The 20,606-nt window shown below is 38.8% G+C and overlaps 1 protein-coding gene across 11 annotated transcripts in view; it reads right to left on the minus strand.

Moving 5' to 3' along the window:
- The window catches only part of LOC307184606 (uncharacterized protein), a 225,105-nt gene that overhangs the window by 147,009 nt on the left and 57,490 nt on the right, over positions 1–20,606 (minus strand). For 10 of the 11 annotated variants that reach the window (XR_013827764.1, XR_013827765.1, XR_013827766.1 and 7 more), the window contains 3 exons: positions 17,517–17,587; positions 16,732–16,831; positions 15,816–15,869 (listed from right to left, as the gene is read on the minus strand). The gene's annotated coding sequence lies outside the window, so the exon portion shown is untranslated. Of the gene's footprint in view, positions 1–14,809; positions 14,946–15,815; positions 15,870–16,731; positions 16,832–17,516; positions 17,588–20,606 lie in introns of all 11 variants that reach the window. The other variant, XR_013827771.1, reaches the window with a different exon arrangement.

The raw sequence follows: 20,606 nt of genomic DNA on the forward strand, positions 1-20,606 counted from the left end.
GTACTCCCTGATATGGAGCAATAAGAAGACAACACCTCTCTCTGTAAGACTCTTCCCAATAATGTATAACCTCAATCTCATCATGAGAAAACAGGAGACAGACCCAAAATAAAGGCAAACATCTATAAAACACTCCACTCCATTTTATAACAATCTAGTTCAGATTAACATTCCATCAACACTGGGTTATACATTCTTCTCAAATACACATGAGACATTCCCCATAACAGACCACGTGTTTGGCCATAAAACAAATCTCAATAAACTTGAAAGGACTTAATTCATAAAAGACTGAAATCACACAAAGTACGCTCTATGATCATGAAGAAAGAAAATTAGAAATAAATAACAAAGAAAATTTGGGATATTCAAAAATATGTGGAACTTATTCCAAAATAACCAATGAGCAAAAGAAGAAACAAAAAGGGAAATATGAAAATATTTTGAGATTAATGAAAATGAAAACATTGCATATCAAAATTTATGGAATGCAGCTCACGCAGAAATTTACCTGTAAATGCCTACAATAAAAAAGAAAAAATATCATAAATCAGCAGTCTAATCTTCCATCTTATGAAACCAGAAAAAGAAGAGCAAAGTAAACCCAAAGCAAGTAAAATGAAGGAGATGATAAAGGCTAGAGCAAACAAAAATGGAATAGAGTACAGAAAAAACAACACAGAGAAAGAAAAAAGACAGAAGTTGGTCTTTGAAGAAAAACAACAAAAATGACAAAATTTCAGCTATACCCACCAAAACCAAAAAGAATGAAGGCTCAAATTACTAAAATCAGGAATGAAAAAGAGGACATTACTACTGAACTTACAGAAATAACAAGCTTTAAAAGGGAATACTATGTAAAATTATATGCCAACAAATTAGATAATCTATACAAAATGAAAAAATTCCTAGAAACAAATAACTGACTAACACTGACTCAAGATGAAATATAAAATCAGTGTATACCTATAATAAAGAGATTGAATAAGTAATCAAAATCTTCCCACAAACAAGCCCATACTAGGATGACTTCACTGGTAAATTCTACCAATTTTTTTTTTTTTTTTGGCCATGCCACATGGCTTGTGGGATCTTAGTTCCCTGACCAGGGACTGAATGTATGCCCCCTACAGTGGAAGCACAGAATCCTAACCACTGGACCACCAAGGAATTCCCTCTACCAAAATTTTAAGAGAAATGAATAACTTTCTTTTTGAGACAAAAGACAGAAGAGGAGGGAACACTTCCTAAGAATTCTTTGAGGCCAGTATTACCCTGATACCAAAACCGGACTAAGATATAACAAAAAAAGAAATCTACAGACCAATATTCCTTATGTATATAGATGCAAAAATCAACAAAATACTAGCCAACTGAATTCAGCAGCATATGAAAAGGATTATGCACCATGACAAAGAGGTATTATGCCAGGAACACAGCGTTAATTCAAGAGACAAATATCAGTCAATGTAATATACCACAGTAATAGAATGAAAGACAAAAGCCAAATGATCATCTCAATAGATACAGAAAAAGCATTTGACAAAATACATTTTTTTAAAACCCCAACAAACTAGCAATAAAAGGAGTCTTCCTCATGATAAAGGGCATCTGCAAAAACATTCTAAGGAATATCATACTTCATAGTGAAAGACAGCAAGCTTTCCCTCTATGATTAGAAACAAGATAACAATGTCTGCTCTTGCTGCTTCTATTCAACATTGTAGTGGAGGCTCTAGCCAGAACAATTAGGCAAGGAAAAGAAATAAAAGATATGCACATTGGAAAGGAACAAGTAAAAGTATCTCTATTTGCGGATGACATGATCGGGTATATAAGATATAGAATAACCCAAGGAATCCACAGAAAAAACCTATTAGAGCTAATAAGTGAGTTTAGCAAGATTATATGAAACATGATCAATATACAAAAATCAATTGTATTTCTATATACTATCAATCAACAATATGAAAAGGAAATTAAGAAAACCATTCAATTTACAATAGCACCAGAAAGAATAAAATAATTAGGAATAAATTTAACAAAAGAAGTGCAAGATTGAGCAGCCAAGATGGAAGAGTAGAAAGACCCTGAGCTCACCTCCTCTCATGAGCACACCAAAATCACAACTATCTGTAGAACAACCACAGATGAAGAAGACTGGAACTGACCAGAAAAGATCTTCTACAACTAAAGACATAAAGAAGGAAGCACAGGGCTTCCCTGGTGGCGCAGTGGTTGAGAGTCCGCCTGCCGATACAGGGGACACAGGTTCGTGCCCCGGTCCAGGAAGATCCCACATGCCGCGGAGCGGCTGGGTCCGTGAGCCATGTCCGCTGAGCCTGCACGCCTGGAGCCTGTGCTCCGTAACGGGAGAGGCCACAACAGTGAGAGGCCCGCACACCGCAAAAATAAATAAATAAATAAATAAGGAAGCACAATGAGACAGGCAGAAGGGGTGGACTTGTGATATAATCAAATCCCATACCCCACAGGTGGGAGACCCACAGACTGGAGAATAAGTATACTGCAGAGGTTTTTCCACAGGAATGAGAATTCTGAGCCCCACGTCAGGCTCCCCAGCCTGGGAGTCTGGCTGCAGAAAGACAAGCCCCCAGAGCATTTGGCTTTAAAGTTCAACAGGGCTTAAATAGAGGCTTCACTCTTAAAGGGTGTACACAAAATCCCACAGACACCAGGACCCAGGGCAACAGCAATAATTTGATATGACCCTGGGCCAGACCTAACTGTTGGTCTTAGAGAGTCTCCCGGAGAGGCAGGGGCTGGCTGCAGCTCACCCTGGGAACCTAGGCATCGATGGCAGACATATTGGGGAACAGTCAAATGCATGAACAGTGCTGCTGGAGGCTGCCATCTTGACTCATCAGCGCCAAGACCTGGCCCCACCCAACAGGAGGCAAGCACCAGTGCTGGGACACCCCAGGCCAAACAACTAAGTGGGCGGGGACACAGACCCATCCATCAGCAGACAGGCTGCCCAAAGACTTTCCTGAGTGCACAGCTGACTCCAGACACACCACTAGACATGACCTTGCCCACCACCGGGCCAAGACCTAGGTCTGCCCACCAATGGACAGGTACTGGCCCATCCCACAAGGAAGCCTGCACTAGCCTCTAGACCATCCTCACTCATCAGTGGGCAGACACAAGAAGCAGAAAATTACAATTCCACAGCCTGCAGACTGAGCTCGCCAACAGCAAGCCAGACTCTACTCTAGGACCAACTGGGCCCTGGCCCTGCCCACCAGAAGGCCAATGCAATCTTCAGGACACCTCAGACCACATACCCACCTGTGTCAGGAACAGCACCCTCCTCGCTCAACAATCTGAAATGAGCTATGGGATCACTAGGCCCTGCAGCCAGACTCCAGGAACCAGCTCTGCCTGAGAGTAGTCCAGCACTAACCCCAGGATCCGGCTTCACCTGCCAGTGGGTGAGCAACAGCTCCAGACTCTTCAAGACCCTGACTTCACCCACTAGTGAGCCACTACTAGCTCTGGGGCCCCCTAGAGTTCTACAACCAGTTGCCTTTTAACCAGGCCCCACTAAAGAGCAGTCAGTAGTATCCATAAAAGGCAGGGCCTGGCAACCAATCAGACAAGGGGCCAACCAAGCCTACCAGACCACCCACATAGTCAACCCACCACAAGAGAAGGAACCCGTAGAGCATACAGCTTAGGTGATGAGAGGGGAGTACACTGCTGGGGTGCATAGGAAGTCTCCTACAGAAGGCCACTTCTCCAAGGTTGAGAAATGTAACTAACCTCCACATACTTAGAAATACAAAGAGCAACTTATACAAAATGAGGCAGCAGAAGAATATATTTCAGATGAACAACAAGATAAAACCACAGAAGAAGAACTAAGTGAAGTGGAGATAAGCAATCTACCTGAGAAAGAGTTCAGAGTACTATACTGTCCAGTGCTATAAAGCAGGTTCTTATTAGTTATCTATTTTATAGAACAAATTCTCAGAAAGGTAAAATCTCCCAAGACTGAGCAGGAAGAAATAGAAAATATGAACAGATCAATTACCAGTACTGAAATTGAATCAGTAATTTTAAAACTCTCAACAAACAAAAGTCTAGTACCAGATGGCTTCACAGGAGAATTTTACCAAACATTTAGAGAAGAGTTAACACCTATCCTTCTAAAACTATTCCAAAAATCTAGAGAGAAACAAACACTTCCAAACTCATTCTAACAGGCCACCATCACCCTGATATCAACACCAGACAAAGATATCATAAAAAAAGTAAATTACAAATCAATATCACTGATGAACATAGATGCAAAAATCCTCAACAAAACACTAGCAAACAACCAAAAAAAAAATACTAGCAAACCAAATCCAACAATACATTAAAAAGATCATGAACTATAATCAAGTAGGATTTATCCCAGGGATGCAAGGATTTTTCAGTATCTACAAATCAATGTGATACACTACATTAACAAACTGAAAAATAAACACCATATGATCATCTCAATAGATGCAGAAAAAGCTTTTGATAAAATTAAACATCCATTTATGATAAAACTCTCCAGGAAGTGGGCACAGATGGAACACACCACAACATAATAAAGGCCATATATGACAAACCCACAGCTGACATCATACTCAACAGTGAAAAGCTGAACGCATTCCCTGTAAGAGCAGGAACAAGACAAGGATGCCCACTCTTGCCACTTTTATTCAACATAGCTTTAGGAAGTCCTAGCCACAGCAATCAGACAAGAAAAAGAAATAAAAGGAATACAAATTGGAAAGGAAGAAGTAAAACTGTCACTGTTTGCAGATGACATGATGCTATACAAAGAAAATTCTAAAGATGCCACCAGAAAGCTACTAGAGTCCATCAATGAATTTAGTAAAGTTGCAGTATACAAAATTAATATACAGAAATCTGTTGCATTTCTATTCACTAACAATGAAATAGCAGAAAGAGAAATTAAGGAAACAGTCCCATTTACCACCTCATCAAATAAAAAAAAAACAACAACCTAGGAATAAAACTATCTCAGAAGGCAAAAGACATGTACTCCAAGAACTATAAGATGCTGATGAAAGAAACTGAAGGTGACACAAACAGATGGAAAGATATACTGTGTTCAGGTATTGGAAGAAACAATATTATTAAAATTACCATATTGCCCAAGATAATCTATAGATTCAATGCAATGCGTATCAAATTACCAATGGCATTTTCCATAGAACTAAAACAAATAATTTAAAAATTTGTATGGAAACACAAAAGACCCTGAATAGCCAAAACAATCTTGAAAAAGAAAAACGGAGCTGGAAGAATCAGGCTCCCTGACTTCAGACTATACTACAAACCTACAGTAATCAAAACAGTATGGTCCTGGCACACACACAAAAAAAGGCACACAGATCAATGGAACAGAATAGAGAGCCCTGAAATAAACTCATGCACTTATGGTCAATTAATCTACGACAAAGGAGGCAAGAATATACAATGGAGAAGAGATAGTCTCTTCAATAAGTGGTGTTGGGAAAACTGGACAGCTACACGTAAAAGAATGAAATTGAACATTCTCTAATACCATACACAAAAATAAACTCAAAATGGATTAAAGACCTAAATGTAAGACCGGATACTATAAAACTCCTAGAGGAAAACATAGGCAGAACACGCTTTGACATAAATTACAACAATATTTTTTGGATCCATCTTCTAGAGTAATGGAAATAAAACCAAAAATAAGCAAATGGGACCTAATTAAACTTAAAAGCTTTTGCACAGCAAAGGAAATCATAAACAAAATTAAAGGACTACCTACAGAATGGGAGAAAATATTTGCAAATGATGTGACAGACAAGGGGTTAATTTCCAAAATACTGTATACCAATAGCTCATAGAGTTCAATTAAAAAAACAAAACAAAACAAAACAAAAAACAACCAATGGTGCTTGGTGTCCTCCTAGAGGGGTGGGATAGGGAGGGTGAGAGGGAGACGCAAGAGGGAGCAGATATGGGGATATATGTACGTGTATAGCTGATTCACTTTGTTATAAAGCAGAAACTAACACACCATTGTAAAGCAATTATACTCCAATAAAGATGTTAAAAAATAAATAAATAAAATAAAATATACAAATGCTAAAAAAAAAAAAAGGGCAGAGACCTAATAGACATTTCTCCAAAGAAGACATACAGATGGCCAAGAGGCACATGAAAAGATGTTCAACATTGCTAACTATTAGAGAAATGCAAATCAAAACTACAATGAAGTATCACCTCACACCAGTCAGAATGACCATCACAAAAAAATCTACAAATAACAAATGCTGGAGAGGATGTGGAGAAAAGGGAACCCTCCTACACTGCTGGTAGGAATATAAATTCATGCAGCCACTATGGAGAACAGTACGGAGTTTCCTTAAAAAACTAAAAAAGAGTTACCATATGATCCAGCAATCCCACTCCTGGGTATATATCTGGAAAAGATGAAAACTCTAACTTGAAAAGATACATGTACCCCAGTGTTCACAGCAGCACTATTTACAATAGCCAAGACATGGAAGCAACCTAAATGTACATCGACAGATGAATGGATCAAGAAGACATGCTACACGTACATACAATGGAATATTACTCAGCCATAAAAAGAACAAAATTTTGCCATTTGCAGCAACAGGAATGGACCTAGAGATTATCATACTGAGTAAAGTAAGTCAGACAGAGAAAGTCAAATATCATATCATCTCACATGTGGAATATAAAAAAATGATACAAGTGAACTTATTTACAAAACAGAAGTAGACTCACAGACATGGAAAACAGACTTATGTTTATCAGAGGGTAAAGTGGCAGGGGTAGGCAGGGATAAATTAGGAGTTTGGGAACAACAGATACACACTACAATGTATAAAACAGATAAACAACAAGGACCTACTATACAGCATAGAGAACTACATTCAATATCTTATAATAACCTATAATGGAAAAGAGTCTGAAAAATAATACATATTATAGGGACTTCCCTGGTGGTGCAGTGATTAAGAATCCACCTGCCAATGCAGGGGACATGGGTTCGAGCCCTGGTCCGGAAAGATCCCACATGCCACGGAGCAACTAAGCCTGTGCACCAGAACTACTGAGCCCGTGCTCTAGAGCCTGCGAGCCACAACTACTGACGCTGTGCACCTAGAGCCAGTGCTCCACAAGAGAAGTCACTGCAATGAGAAGCCCATGCACTGCAACAAAGAGTAGCCCCTGCTCGCCACAACTAGAGAAAGCCCGCATTCAGCAACGAAGACCTAATGCAGCCAAAAAGAAATAAATAAAATAAAATATACAAGTGCTAAAAAAAAAGAAAAAGGGCAGAAGACTTAATAGACATTTCTCCAAAGAAGACATACAGGTGGCCAAGAAGCACATGAAAAGCTGCTCAACATCACTGATTATTAGAGAAATGCAAATCAAAGCTACAGTGAGGTACCACGTCACAGCAGTTAGAATGGGCATCATCAGAAAATCTACAAACAACAAATGCTGGAGAGGGTGTGGAGAAAACGGAACCCTCCTGCACTGTTGGTGGGAATGTAAATTGATACAGCCACTATGGAGAACAGTATGAAGGTTCCTTAAAAAACTAAAAATAGAATTACCATATGATCCAGCCAACCCACTACTGGGCATATACCCAGAGAAAACCATAATTCAAAACGACACATGCACCCCAATGTTCACTGCAGCACTATTTACAATAGCCAGCTCATGGAAGCAACCTAAATGTCCATCGACAGATGAATGGATAAAGAAGATGTGGCACATATATACAATGGAATATTACTCAGCCATAAAAAGGAACGATACTGGGTCATTTGTAGACATGTGGATGCATCTAGAGACTGTCATACAGAGTGAAGTAAGTTAGAAGGAGAAAAACAAATATCGTATATTAACACATATATGTGGAACCTAGAAAAATGGTACAGATGAACCGGTTTGCAGGGCAGAAATTGAGACACAGATGTAGAGAACAAACGTATGGACACCAAGCGGGGAAAGCAGCGGGGGGATGGGGGGGGGGTGATGAATTGGGCGACTGGGATTGACATGTATACACTGATGTGTATAAAACTGATGACTAATAAGAACCTGCTGTATAAAAAAATAAATAAATAAAATAAATTTATAAAAAAGAATATATATTAAATATATATTATATAAATATCTGAATTACTTTTGTATACACATACAACTAACACAACACTGTAAATCAACTATACTGAAATTTTTTAAAAATTCTGAACTAGAAAATGCACACACACAAAGAAGTGTAAGACTTGTATACTGAAAACTACAAAGCACTACTGAGGGAAAGTAAAGAAGACCTAAATAAATGGAAAGACACTCCATGTTCATGAATTGGAAGACTATATTGCTAATATGGCAATACTATCCTAATAATTTACAGGTTCAGTGCAATCCTCATCAAAATTCCAACTCCCTGGTTCACATGAATGGAAAAGCCTATCGTAAAGTTCCTGTGGAAATGCAAGGGACCCAGAATAGCCAAAAATCTTGGAAAAGAAAAATAAAGCTGAAGTACTCATTCACCGATTTCAAAACTTAAAATAAAACTACATTAATGAAAATTGTATGATATTGGCATAAGGACAGACATATAGGTCAATGGCATAGATTTTTTTTTTTTTTTTTTTGGTACGTGGGCCTCTCACTGTTGTGGCCTCTCCCATTGCGGAGCACAGGCTCTGGACGCGCAGGCTCAGCGGCCATGGCTCATGGACCAAGCCGCTCCGCGGCATGTGGGATCTTCCTGGACCGGGGCACGAACCCGTGTCCCCTGTATCAGCAGGCGGACTCTCAACCACTGCGCCACCAGGGAAGCCCAATGGTATAGAATATTAATCCAGAAATAAACCCAGATATCTATGTCAAATGATTTTGGCATAGATGCCAAGAAAATACAGTAAGGAAAGAACAATCTTTTCAACAAATGGTGCTGGGACAAATGGAAATCTAAGTGCAAAAGAATGAAGTTGGACCCATAGCTCACACCATAAATAAAAATTAACTCAGGGAGTTCCCTGGTAGCCTAGTGGTTAAGATTCCAGGCTTTCACTGCCGTGGCCCAGGTTCAGTCCTTGGTTGGGGAACTGAGATCCCACAAGCTGCATGGCATGGACCAAAAAAAGAAAAAGGACTCAAAATGTATCAAACTTAAATGTAGAAGCTAAAATTATAAAACTCTTAAGAAAAAACACAGGTGTAATTTTTGTGACCTTGGATCAGGCAATGGTTTCTTAGATGTGACACATGAATTATAAGCAAGCAAAAGGAAAAGAAAAGATTAACAGGACTTCATTAACATCAAAAACTTTTGTGCATCGAAGGACACCATCAAGGAAAACCACAGAATGGGAGAAATATTTTCAAGTTATATATCTGATAAAGATCTAGTATCCAGGATATAAAAAAGAATACATATCTTATATCTTAATAAAAAGACAACCTAATTTTAAAATGGACAAAGGATTTAAATAGGTATTTCTCCAAAGAAGATAAAGAAATGGCCAATAGAAACATGAAAAGATGTTCAACATCGTTAGTCATTATGCAAATGCAAATATAAGCCACAAAAAGATAACACATCACACACCATAGGGTGACTATAATAATAAAAAAGCAGAAAATAATAAGTGTTGACAAGGGTGTGAAGAAATGGGAACTGTCATACATTGATGGCGGGCAAGTAAAATGGTGCAGCCACTGTAGGAAACAGTGTAACAGTTTCTACAAAAGTTAAACACAGAGTTACCACATGATCCAGTAATTCTACTCCTAGGATAACCAAGAGAATTGAAAATATCTGTTCACCCAAAAATTTGTGCACAAATGTTCATAGTAGCATTATTTACAATAATCAGAAAGTGGAAACAACTCAAACGTTCATCAACTGACAAATGGATAAACAAAATGTGGCATATCCATACAATGGCATATTATTTAGCTCTAAAAAGTAACGAAATACTAATACATGCTACAACATGGATGAACCTTGAAAACATTATGTTAAGTGAAAGAAGCCAGACACAAAAGACCACATTTTACATGGTTCTATTTGTATGAAATGTCCAGAATAAACAAATCTACACAGGAGTAAACAGATTAATGCTTGCCAGGGACTGGGACAGTGGGTGAGAGGGGGAGAATGGGGAATGACTGCTAAAGGACACAGGGTTTGTTTTAGGGGTGATGGAGACATTCTGGAACTAGATTAATGATGGTTGTACCACCTTGTTGTGCAATACACTAAAACCACTGAATTATATACTTTAAAAAGGTGAAATTTATGGTATGTAAATTACATCTCAATAAAAAGATAAATTTTTTAAAAGGTTAGATCTACCCCAATTTTGAAGATGATGGAGAGATCTCAGCCTTGTAAAACCATGTGCACACCCCTCAGGATCTACTTTCATCTCTCCTTCTGGTCACTATACCAATAACTAAAGTCAAGTTACAATATAACCTGACTAAGGAAGTAGTGGGCCTAATAAGGGAAAACCAGACTATACACTGAAGAAGCTATAGGACCTAGTCAACATATTCCATCAGGATCTAATTATTGGGTCTGGATCCTGAGGATGCTTGTTCAAGGTGGGAGGTAGGGATGGGGTGCCTGTGACATGTAAAACTGGCACGACTGTGTGTTTATGTTTACCTTGGGCCACATCTCTTTTCACATACAATGTGAACCACTCAGCTCTGATCATTAGGAGGATTTCCAAAACACTGCATTTCAGGACCATTTCCAGTAGCAATATATTTTCAATTTGCACCCATATTTTGAGCTAACCCATTCATGAATCAATCTCAGCTATTTTCCACTTCTAAATAAATGGAAAGACACTCCCTGTTCATAAATTGGAAGACTATACTGCTAATACAGCACTACTATGCAAATAATCTACATGTTCAGTGCAATCCCTATCAAAATTTCAACTTCCTTATTCACATAAATGGAAAAGCCTATCATAAAGGTCCTACTGCTGGGCCTGTTCCATCTTATGACATGGTGGGTCTGACAGACATGAACTCAATGGGCAGCTTTGTTGCATAATCACTTGACATTCCAAGGTTAAACACTCAATTTCTACTACAAATACTCCATTTCTAACTTTCCTGCTATAGGAAAGTTGGCCAACTTCTGTTTTAGCTGGTAAACAGGTAGAGGAAGATAATGGGATATGCTGCTCTGGACCAACTACTGGCTATTTAAAGACTTCACCAATGTGGCAGGACCCTGAATTTTTACAATCTAGCTATGATCAAAGGGTCAACTGGTCCTATCACACAGTCTACCACCCAGAAAATGGTAGCCTGATACAGTAGAGGAATGATCTCTTGAACATTCCAGTAAGGCGTTAGCTTGAACATTGTAGTTATACTCTGCAAAGACATGGGTATCTTCCAGGATGTATTCTACAACCCCAAATCGACAACCATCATAATATGTAGAATACATGGGTCTGGGAACCCTGGGGTGGAAATAGGAATGGCTCCACTTAATGCCACTCAGAGTGACCGCCTTGGAGAATTCCTGTTGCCTATCTCTACATTTATAGGCTCTATGGGTCTAGAGCTACACTACCCAATAAGGTAGCCACTAGCTATGTGTGACTGTTTACATTTAAATGTAATTAAATTAAATTAAAAATTAATTTCCTTAGTTGTACTAGTCACATTTCAAGTGCTCAAAAGCCACATAAGAAAGTGGCTACCATAATAGCACAAATAATAAACATTTCCATTACTGCAGAATATTCTATTGGACAGAACTACTCCACAGGACCTGGTTACCAGAAGAGAAAGTTTCTACTAGGGGATAAAGAGAATCCTACTGAAATTTAAGCTATGGCTACTGCACTGTCACTTCAAGCACTTTATGCCAAGAGACTAGGAAGCAATAAAAGGAGTCACTTTACTGACGGGGGTCACTGACCCTGATCATCAAGAGGAGACAGTGATGCTGTTACATAATAGAGACAGGGAAGAATATGGTGCTCAGGTGATCCACTGGAGGGTTTCTTGGAACTGTCAAATTTTAATAGTAAATGGACAAGTGTATCATTCATGGCCTCAAAAGATAATGGTAAACAGGGGCTCAGACTCCCCAAGGATGAGGGTTTGGGTCAGACTAACAGGAGTGCCACCTACTCCAGAGGAGGTACAAGCCTGACACAGGAATGAAGAACACCTTCATATTTCCTGTGTAGTAACATGACAATGACTCAAGGTCCAAATGAGCATGCCCCAATGCTTTGTTACTATGCAAGTCTCTTTGAAACACTGAAACAACTGCCATATCTAAGGGCTGAGAGATCAGGATTGTCTGAGATTAGATTCCTGTAACTAGGAAAATGGTGGTTGAAATTGAAAGGGCTACTTCCAAAATATTTCTTTTGCCAAGTTTTTCTCTGTCTCAGTGCCTTTGCACTTGCTATTCTTTTTGCCTAGGATACTCATCTTCCAGATCTTTCACACAGCTGGCTCATTATCATTCCAATATCACCTCCTTAAAAGAGGTTCTCCCTGATCAACAAAATCTTCCAACACAGATATTTTTCTTTACACCATTATAATTCCTTCATAAGACTTCTAAAATGTGTATTCATGTTATTTATCGATTTTTAATTTTCTTATTTATTGTTCAGTTCCACCACTTGAATTTAATCTTCACAAGGGCAGACACTTTGGTGGTTTTATTCACTGCAACATCCTCAGCACCTAAGAACAATGCCTGATACGTTGTAGGTGCCAATAAATATTTTCTAATTGACTGTTGCAGAGACTAACAAAACTAGATTAGAAATTAGGGACAGGTTATTTCAATACCTTTAACTGACCAATAAGCCGATGGAGACAAAAAACCTAAAGGAAATAACCTGCCAAATATATGCAGCTAGTTTCTAGCAGATTCAGCATCAGAATCTTGGTTTGGGGGTATTGAAGGCCCTGCTCTTTCCACTGAATCATCGATATAAAAGTAAATAGCAAATACTGCAACTGTTCTAAGATGTGGCAAGCAGCACTGAAGTCATATGCAGAAGGCAAAGAAAGTGAACTATACTTAATATCAACTTTAAATACTATACCTACCACCTCTTGTCTGTGAGAAGCGAACAGAACAACTCCCAAATATCATGGCAGCAGCAAAGACTGGGAGAGCTAGGAACATAGTTAATTCACAAGAGAACTCAAACTACATTTCTTTACCACCTTCTCTTCTAAATCCTTTACCAATGCTTCTTGACGTACCATAAAGGCACTGCGCTCCAATGTTCATGCTGGAGAAAAGATGTGGGGATAATTGCTGTTGATAATCTGTACCTAGAACAATAGTCCTAAAAGGCCTTACACTCATTTTGTAACTAATGATTTTTCTTATTTTATCTTGGCAAAAACAGGGTATTTACATATTGTGACTACTGCCCATTATACTAAAGTAGACTACCCATGTCCATTTTCTAAGTTATAATTACTCATTGCAACAAACAGAACAAGTCATACTCAAAAAATTCCTGAAAGAAAACTCTTTGTCCAAATCAAGCTTTCTTTTTTTTTTTTTTTTGCTTAATAAGTGATGATTAAAAGAACAGAGAAGGATCTTCATATTGTACCAGCCTCAAATTGGGTATAGCAGAATTTCAATATTGACAATCACTTCCTTCCAAAAGGAATGAATAAGAATGAGTCAGAAATCTTTCCCCTTTGAATCAGTCATTAGTTATGAGCAAAAGTCTCTGGGACTGTCCCTCACGAAAGTGGGGTCTAAATCTGCTATAACTTTGGAATTAAGATATCTTAAAAGCAGTGTGATAATATCTGCATATTATTTGATACAACTTTAGGTAGAGAAGGAAAGACAGTAGAAAAATGCCTATTATATGTATCTAGGAATCCTGAGGGGTTTTCTCCTCATTGTTTATTTTAAAAATTAGCTTAAAAATCAAATAATTACTTTAAGAATTAAAAAATTAGCCCTAGTCCAGAGGAGGAAATCACACCTGATTGGCAAAATAAACGGTTCTAGATCTTTACTCCGCAATGAAGAGACTGACAACGCAAGGAGTAACAGAATGAAGAGGTGCTGTGTAATATAAAGAAATCCCCCAGGTGATTCTGCAACTCTTCCCTTTCCCTCTTTCCCCTTCTACTTTTAAGCACTAAGTGATAGTAGTTCCTATACCAGTTGATCACTAGAATCTACTGCAGCATTTTAAAAAATACAAATTCCTGGATCCAAATCCTCAATGTTTTGTTCAGTGGTGACCCTTCTAGCCCATGCTTAGTGTGTCTAGGGGGCAATCCAGTACTGACCATGCTTACATAGCTCGTGAATGTGGCCACACGATTCCCTGTCTCATGAAGCTCCAAAGGCTCATTGTCAAATCCCTATGAAATTTAGGTGAAAGTGAATACACAGGTCTTAGGCTTAACTAGTTAAGAAGCGTGAACAGCAGTTGCTTTCCCAACCATTATAATTAAGGATATGATGTGAGAATGAGAAACGCATCACAGGCAAATGGAGGTCACCCTGCCCCTCAAGGATGGAAATGGACATACAGGCAGGTGAGACTGGAACCCAGGCAGAAAGGGCAGATACAGGAACCAATTGTTGTATTCAAAGAACAGACCACCAATCCAATCCACTTATTTTTCCATGGTGGAGACAGAAAACTCAACAAAGGAAGTGGGTCAGAAAACATGACTAAGAAGGAATGCATACCACTCTAGAAAACATTCGATCCTAGAACTGGCTAAGTCAGGAACATTTCAGAGTGGAATCACAAAGGGGTCTTATCCACAGGAACAGGTTGGCTTTTGCTTTCAAGGTCTATGTGGTTTCTCAGCAAAAGGTATTCCTGCAACACCAAGAACACGGTTCCCCAGATTCCTGTAACCAGTGGGTCAATCTTGACTGTAGAGACAGCTACTTTCAGACTACATTCTGGCAGCAGTGAGAAGGCTTTTGATTCTAGGGACACCTTCTCATGAAGGGACAGGTTGAAAGGAACAATCTTAGCTTACACCTAAGCTCTTGCAGGAAGCCTCCTCTGAACATCCAGGCTGCATGCCTGTTCACTGGATCCCAGGACCACTGTATACATACCTCGTTTATAGCACTTACTATAACTTTGAAAGCAGCTGTTCATATGTATGACTCTCAGAAAACCATGGTCTCTGTATGAGAATGGGAATTGTTTTCTTTGCCTTCCTATCCCTAGTTTCTAAGAGAGTAACCAGCACATCAAAGGTGCTAAATAAACATTTGTTGTTTTGTTTGCTGATTCAGCTTGTCATTCCCAAAGCACAAATATCTATCTTCTGTGTCTGGCTCAGCCACACTAGGGGCTTGTGCTAGGCTAAAGTACTGGAGCTCAGCAATAGACTCAAGTGCTCCTCCTATCAACTCAAGAGTGAGGTCTGCCTGAAGAGAGAGACAGAGGAACCTCCTAGCACAAGTGGGGACACAGGTGGGAGCAAAGGACTCTGTGTAGTTCTCTCTCCATCACTTTCTACCCCAATAATTCATCTCAATTCCAGGTGCCTGGTGGAGGCGGCACCACACCATAAGACAATAAAATCTGTTTTCTCTCCTAATTTTAAAACAATCCCCAAAGATTTATCCTTGAGAATTTAGAGGTCCCTGAGCTAGAAGCCAAACCTATGTGAGCTGTGACCTTTTCCTGCCACTTGAAACACAACCCAAAGGAATGATATTTTGCCCTTACCAAAAAATAATCCATATGAGGGTCATAGTATCCTCCAATGCCATAATCAGCAACCTGGCAGTAAAAAAAAAAAAAAAAAAAATACAAGATTAGCTAGATGGACAGCCTCTAAGCCAGCCCAGGAACTCTGCATTCCCAAGCCTGCTCCTAAATGAAGACAATAAGCAGCTTATCTAGTACCTGCACCTAGACTAGGAAACTAAGGAACAGACAGAATATGGAACTTACTCAAGGTGACACAGATAGAAAGTAGCAAAGCTTGAATTCTTTTTTTTTTTTAAATAAATTTATTTATTTATTTTTGGCTGCATTGGGTCTTCGTTGCTGCACACAGGCTTTCTCTAGTTGCGGCGAGCGGGGGCTACTCTTCGTCGCGGTGCGCAGGCTTCTCATTGCGGTGGCTTCTCTTATTGAGGAACATGGGCTCTCGGTGCGGGGGCTTCAGTAGCTGTGGCTCGTGGGCTCTAGAGCTCAGGCTCAATAGTTGTGGCTCACAGGCTTAGCTGCTTCACGGCATGTGGGATCTTCCCGGACCAGGGATCGAACCCATGTCCCCTGCATTGGCAGGCAGATTCCCAACCACTGCACCACCAGGGAAGTCCCAGCAGGAGGATTCTTAACCACTGTGCCACCAGGGAAGTCCCAAAGCTTGAATTCTTACCCAGGCTTTTTGATTCCTGAGCTCTATGCCCTTAAACCCTAGGCCATTTGTGCGCAGAGAAAGAGGGAAACAAAAATCAGACTGGGTAGGTTTCTGTGGGAAGGGGCATGGAAGTGGGGCTCACAACATTTCAAGGCCAGTGTCCTCAGCTAGAGAATGGAAAGCTTCAGGGTAAAGGTAACTATGGCTCAACTGAGATTAGAAAAGACAAGAAAGGGGGACAGGACACAGATTCCTCACTCAGATACCTCATACCTGGAAAAATTCAGCTGTTTCATCTGACAGCCCAGTGATGAGCTGAATCCTGCGATCCACTTGGCCAATCACAGGGTCTTCCTCTTCTGTCAGAAATACACTGGATGGAGAAAATCAGGTAGACAACAAGGGCATGGGGAAAGGAGAAAAGTGGACCAATGTGAGTCAGGAGAAAAAGATGGGGTAGAAAAGGAGGTGGGGAGGTTGGAGGGTTTGGAGATCATTCCTCTTGCCTCTGGACACTGTCACAACTGTCATTTCTGGCTCAGAAATGCCATATGGGGACGTTCAGAATCCCCACAATGTCAGCATTCACAGGGCCCTTGGAACTCATCCCTTTCAACTCTCTGATGTGGTAACAACAATACTGGGACAATACTGAGGAGGTATATTATCTGAGTTTACACAGTCAGTAAGTGGCAGAGCTAGGACTATAACTCAAGTCTTCAAGATTTTCGTCCTGTGCTTTTTTTGTGATATAACAAGATCTCCTAAAATTTTAAGTAAAACTCAAAACTGGTCAAACCATGATAAAAATGAGTGTATAATTTAAGCTAGAACAAAATCACTCTTAGGGTCCATAAACAAACACAAACCACACATATACACACATGCATACTATAAGCCCACATGAAGTATGCACACAAAGTCACAGCTAAGGACAGTGTGAGGGACAAACAGTAAACAAATGGAGAGACACGAAGTGAACACACAGGTCAGAGAAATCTCACATATACAAGTAGGGTGACTGGGAGAGATGCCAAACCACCCCATGCCCAGATTACCTTTGGCTGACTCTCGCTTTGGATGACTGGACAGAAGGTGAAGTGATACTAAAGACTCTGGATCATTTCATCTAGGAAATAAAATCTGAGAATGAATATAGTCTCTTCACCCCTAACTATGTGCTTATGTCCAGAGACCCTAGAGATAGATCTATCATTAACTAATTCATTTATTATTTTAAAAACTTATTCTGAACTATTTAAAACATACAGAGAACTGTGAAGAATAATACAGCAAATTCATAGGTACCCCTAACTCAGGTCTGCCAAATCTTGGCATTGGTCAGGTGAGGCAGAGACTACCTACCTACACAATACCTATATGAAAGACTTTCTCTCTTTTTTCACTAATAAGATAATCCTGATTTTATTTAAGATACCAATGTGCCCAGAAAAAAAGATTATACCTTCTAATTTCACTTGTATCCTCGTGTGAACCTGATTACAGCCTGTAAAATTATTTGTAAGCAAAAGTTGTTATTTGTAAGCTCAATAAAGGGGGTGGGGCAGACAGTTGGAGTAGACTCTTTTAGGGCCCTTCCCCTTTCTAACTGCTTCTGGTCTCAAACCCAGGTATAGCTCCAGGAGCCATCTTGTGACATTAGGAAGAAAGCCATGCACTATAAAAGATGAAACAGAAAGAAGGGTCCAGGTCCCCAATGATATTGTGGAGCTACCAAAATGATGCTAGATTATCTTTCTCTTTAAGTCTGTTTATATGAAAGAATAAAGCCTAAGTCACTACTATAACTCTATTATAAGGAGCCTGATGTAATTCCAACTTATATATTTATTTACTATGGAACTTCTTTAAAAATAAACAAAACATTACAGATAAAACTGAGCCCTTCCTAATCTAATTCTCCTCTACAGCTCCCCACAAAAAGTCACTATCCTAAAATTATTAGTGCTTCTTTATCCTGGAACATGTTTTTATACATTTACAATTAATGTATTAAAAAGTGAATATAAATAGTATTGCTTTCCACGTATTGAAACTTTATATAAATTGTATCATACCCAACATAACCTTCTATAACTTGCTTTTTGACTTAGTGTTAAGTTTTTTGAGAGATGCATGAGAAACGTAGTTTTTTTTTAGTTCACTCATTTTCACTAAGGCTAAGTTATAGATTGTATGCATATTTCATAAATCATTTATCCATTTTCCCTTGATGAACATTCAGATTTGTAAAAGGCCTTTCTATTACATCTCCTTGTCCATATGTTCAAGTGTTTCACTAGGGTAGTGGTCTTCAAACTAGGGTCTGCATACCGCTAAGGTATGCACAATTTTAGCAGAAATACAGAGGAATCGACTTCCAGATACTCAAATTCTATATACACTTTCATTGCTTTGCTCAATTTCTCTTTTCAAATAGTCCTTCCCCCAACTATTCAAAAGAAAGGCCTATTGTTCATACACATAAAATTTTACTATGGTGTATTCTCCCCAGATGTAAAAACTTTAAGGTCATCAAAAAAAGAAACAACACAAAATACTGTCTCAGTGAAGCCTCTTCTGGGCTAACCAAGACACTCATTAACTCACAGTAGGTTTCCTGTATCGTATTTCTGATAAGTGTGAAGTATAGCATTTAGAAATGGGGTATTTTGGGCCCTTGTTGGAAGGCTCTGAATAAAAATGTTTGTAAAGCAGGACACTATAACTGATATAAATTTTTGTTTCATTACTTGGCCTCTTCTATTCCTTGATTATTTTCAAAGAAGGCACTGCCCTTGTGGGATGATCTAGTAAGGGTCAAGTGAATACTGAGACAGACTATTTATATGAAAAGTGGCAGCAATTCTTTTCAACTATTCTTAACATTCATCCCTATTATATGTCACTCACTAAAAAGAAAAGGAAATTCAAACAGCTAAAAAAATTCTGAAGTCTAGGTTGGTAACATTGATTATTTTAATAGTAAGAGGGTGTCACAGAATAAAGATATCCTTCTAAATGCAATTCCCTCCACAGAGCTTCCTGAAAACCACCAATAAGGAAAGAAAACAAAAATCACCCATTACCTATGCCTACAATGTAACTTGGAAACAGAGATACTACAAATTTCAATTTTCTTGTTAGTGGGAAAATAAACACCAGATGTCAGCAGAGTGTTCCAGAGATATCTAAGCAAAGAATCTGAGGCTGCAGAAAGAGTGAAAAGTGTAGTATGGTCTTAATGGTGGTGAAATAATATTAATGGTAAATACCATATAATGTCATCCAGGGTCTTGCTTTCAGAGGGAAAGGACCTACTCTGAGTAGGGAAATACTGAGCGAAAAATCTGAAACTTAGTGGATCACAGCACTGCCTTTTGGATATTTTAAACACAAGAGCTTGGAAACTGTACTGAATCACAGGTTACAGCACAGGGAAGGCACTACTTCTTGGGTGAAGGAGGACTCTTAGAGAGTGAGATGGTTGCCAGGTTTGGTGGCAAAGGGAAGAAGTGGGTAAAAGTAAGGGGCCCATTAAAATTATAAATTAAGAAATAATTCAGAGGAGATAGACCAAAAAAAAGTACTATTAATTAAAGAAACTGCATTTCACTGTAGGAATAGAAGAGGAAACATTTAACATGAGATCAATGGTCCAGGAAAACACAACAAGAAAAATAAAAAAGAACTCAGCATCCATACAAGTTACAACAGAAAAACAAAATGAAAATCAAAACTTTTCAGGAGTTGAAAACACAAAACAACCAAGCCCCAGCCAAGAAACAGAAGAATATTAACAAAATACCGTAACATTAATTAAATATAATTAAGTAATAAGCAAGTGTGACTATGAAAGAACATCACAATTCAGAAACTGAAAAGCTCAGAATGGATACAGACAACAAAAGAAGATGTGAAATAGAAACTGATCATATTCAGAAAAGCTATTTAAAAAAACCAATAAAATTATCTCAGAAAAGAAGACTATTATAAGGTTCCCAAGGAAAATACAAATACGACCAAGGTGTACTAAGAGACAGAGAGGACAGAATGAGAAAAGTAAAACAAAGAAAATGAAGGAAAATGAAGATAAAGGTAAACAGGATGAGAGACAGTGATAAATATAAAAGACTGACAAAGAAGAG

Source organism: Stenella coeruleoalba, assembly GCF_951394435.1.
Source record: "Stenella coeruleoalba genome assembly, chromosome: 3".
Taxonomy (NCBI): Eukaryota; Metazoa; Chordata; class Mammalia; order Artiodactyla; family Delphinidae; genus Stenella; species Stenella coeruleoalba.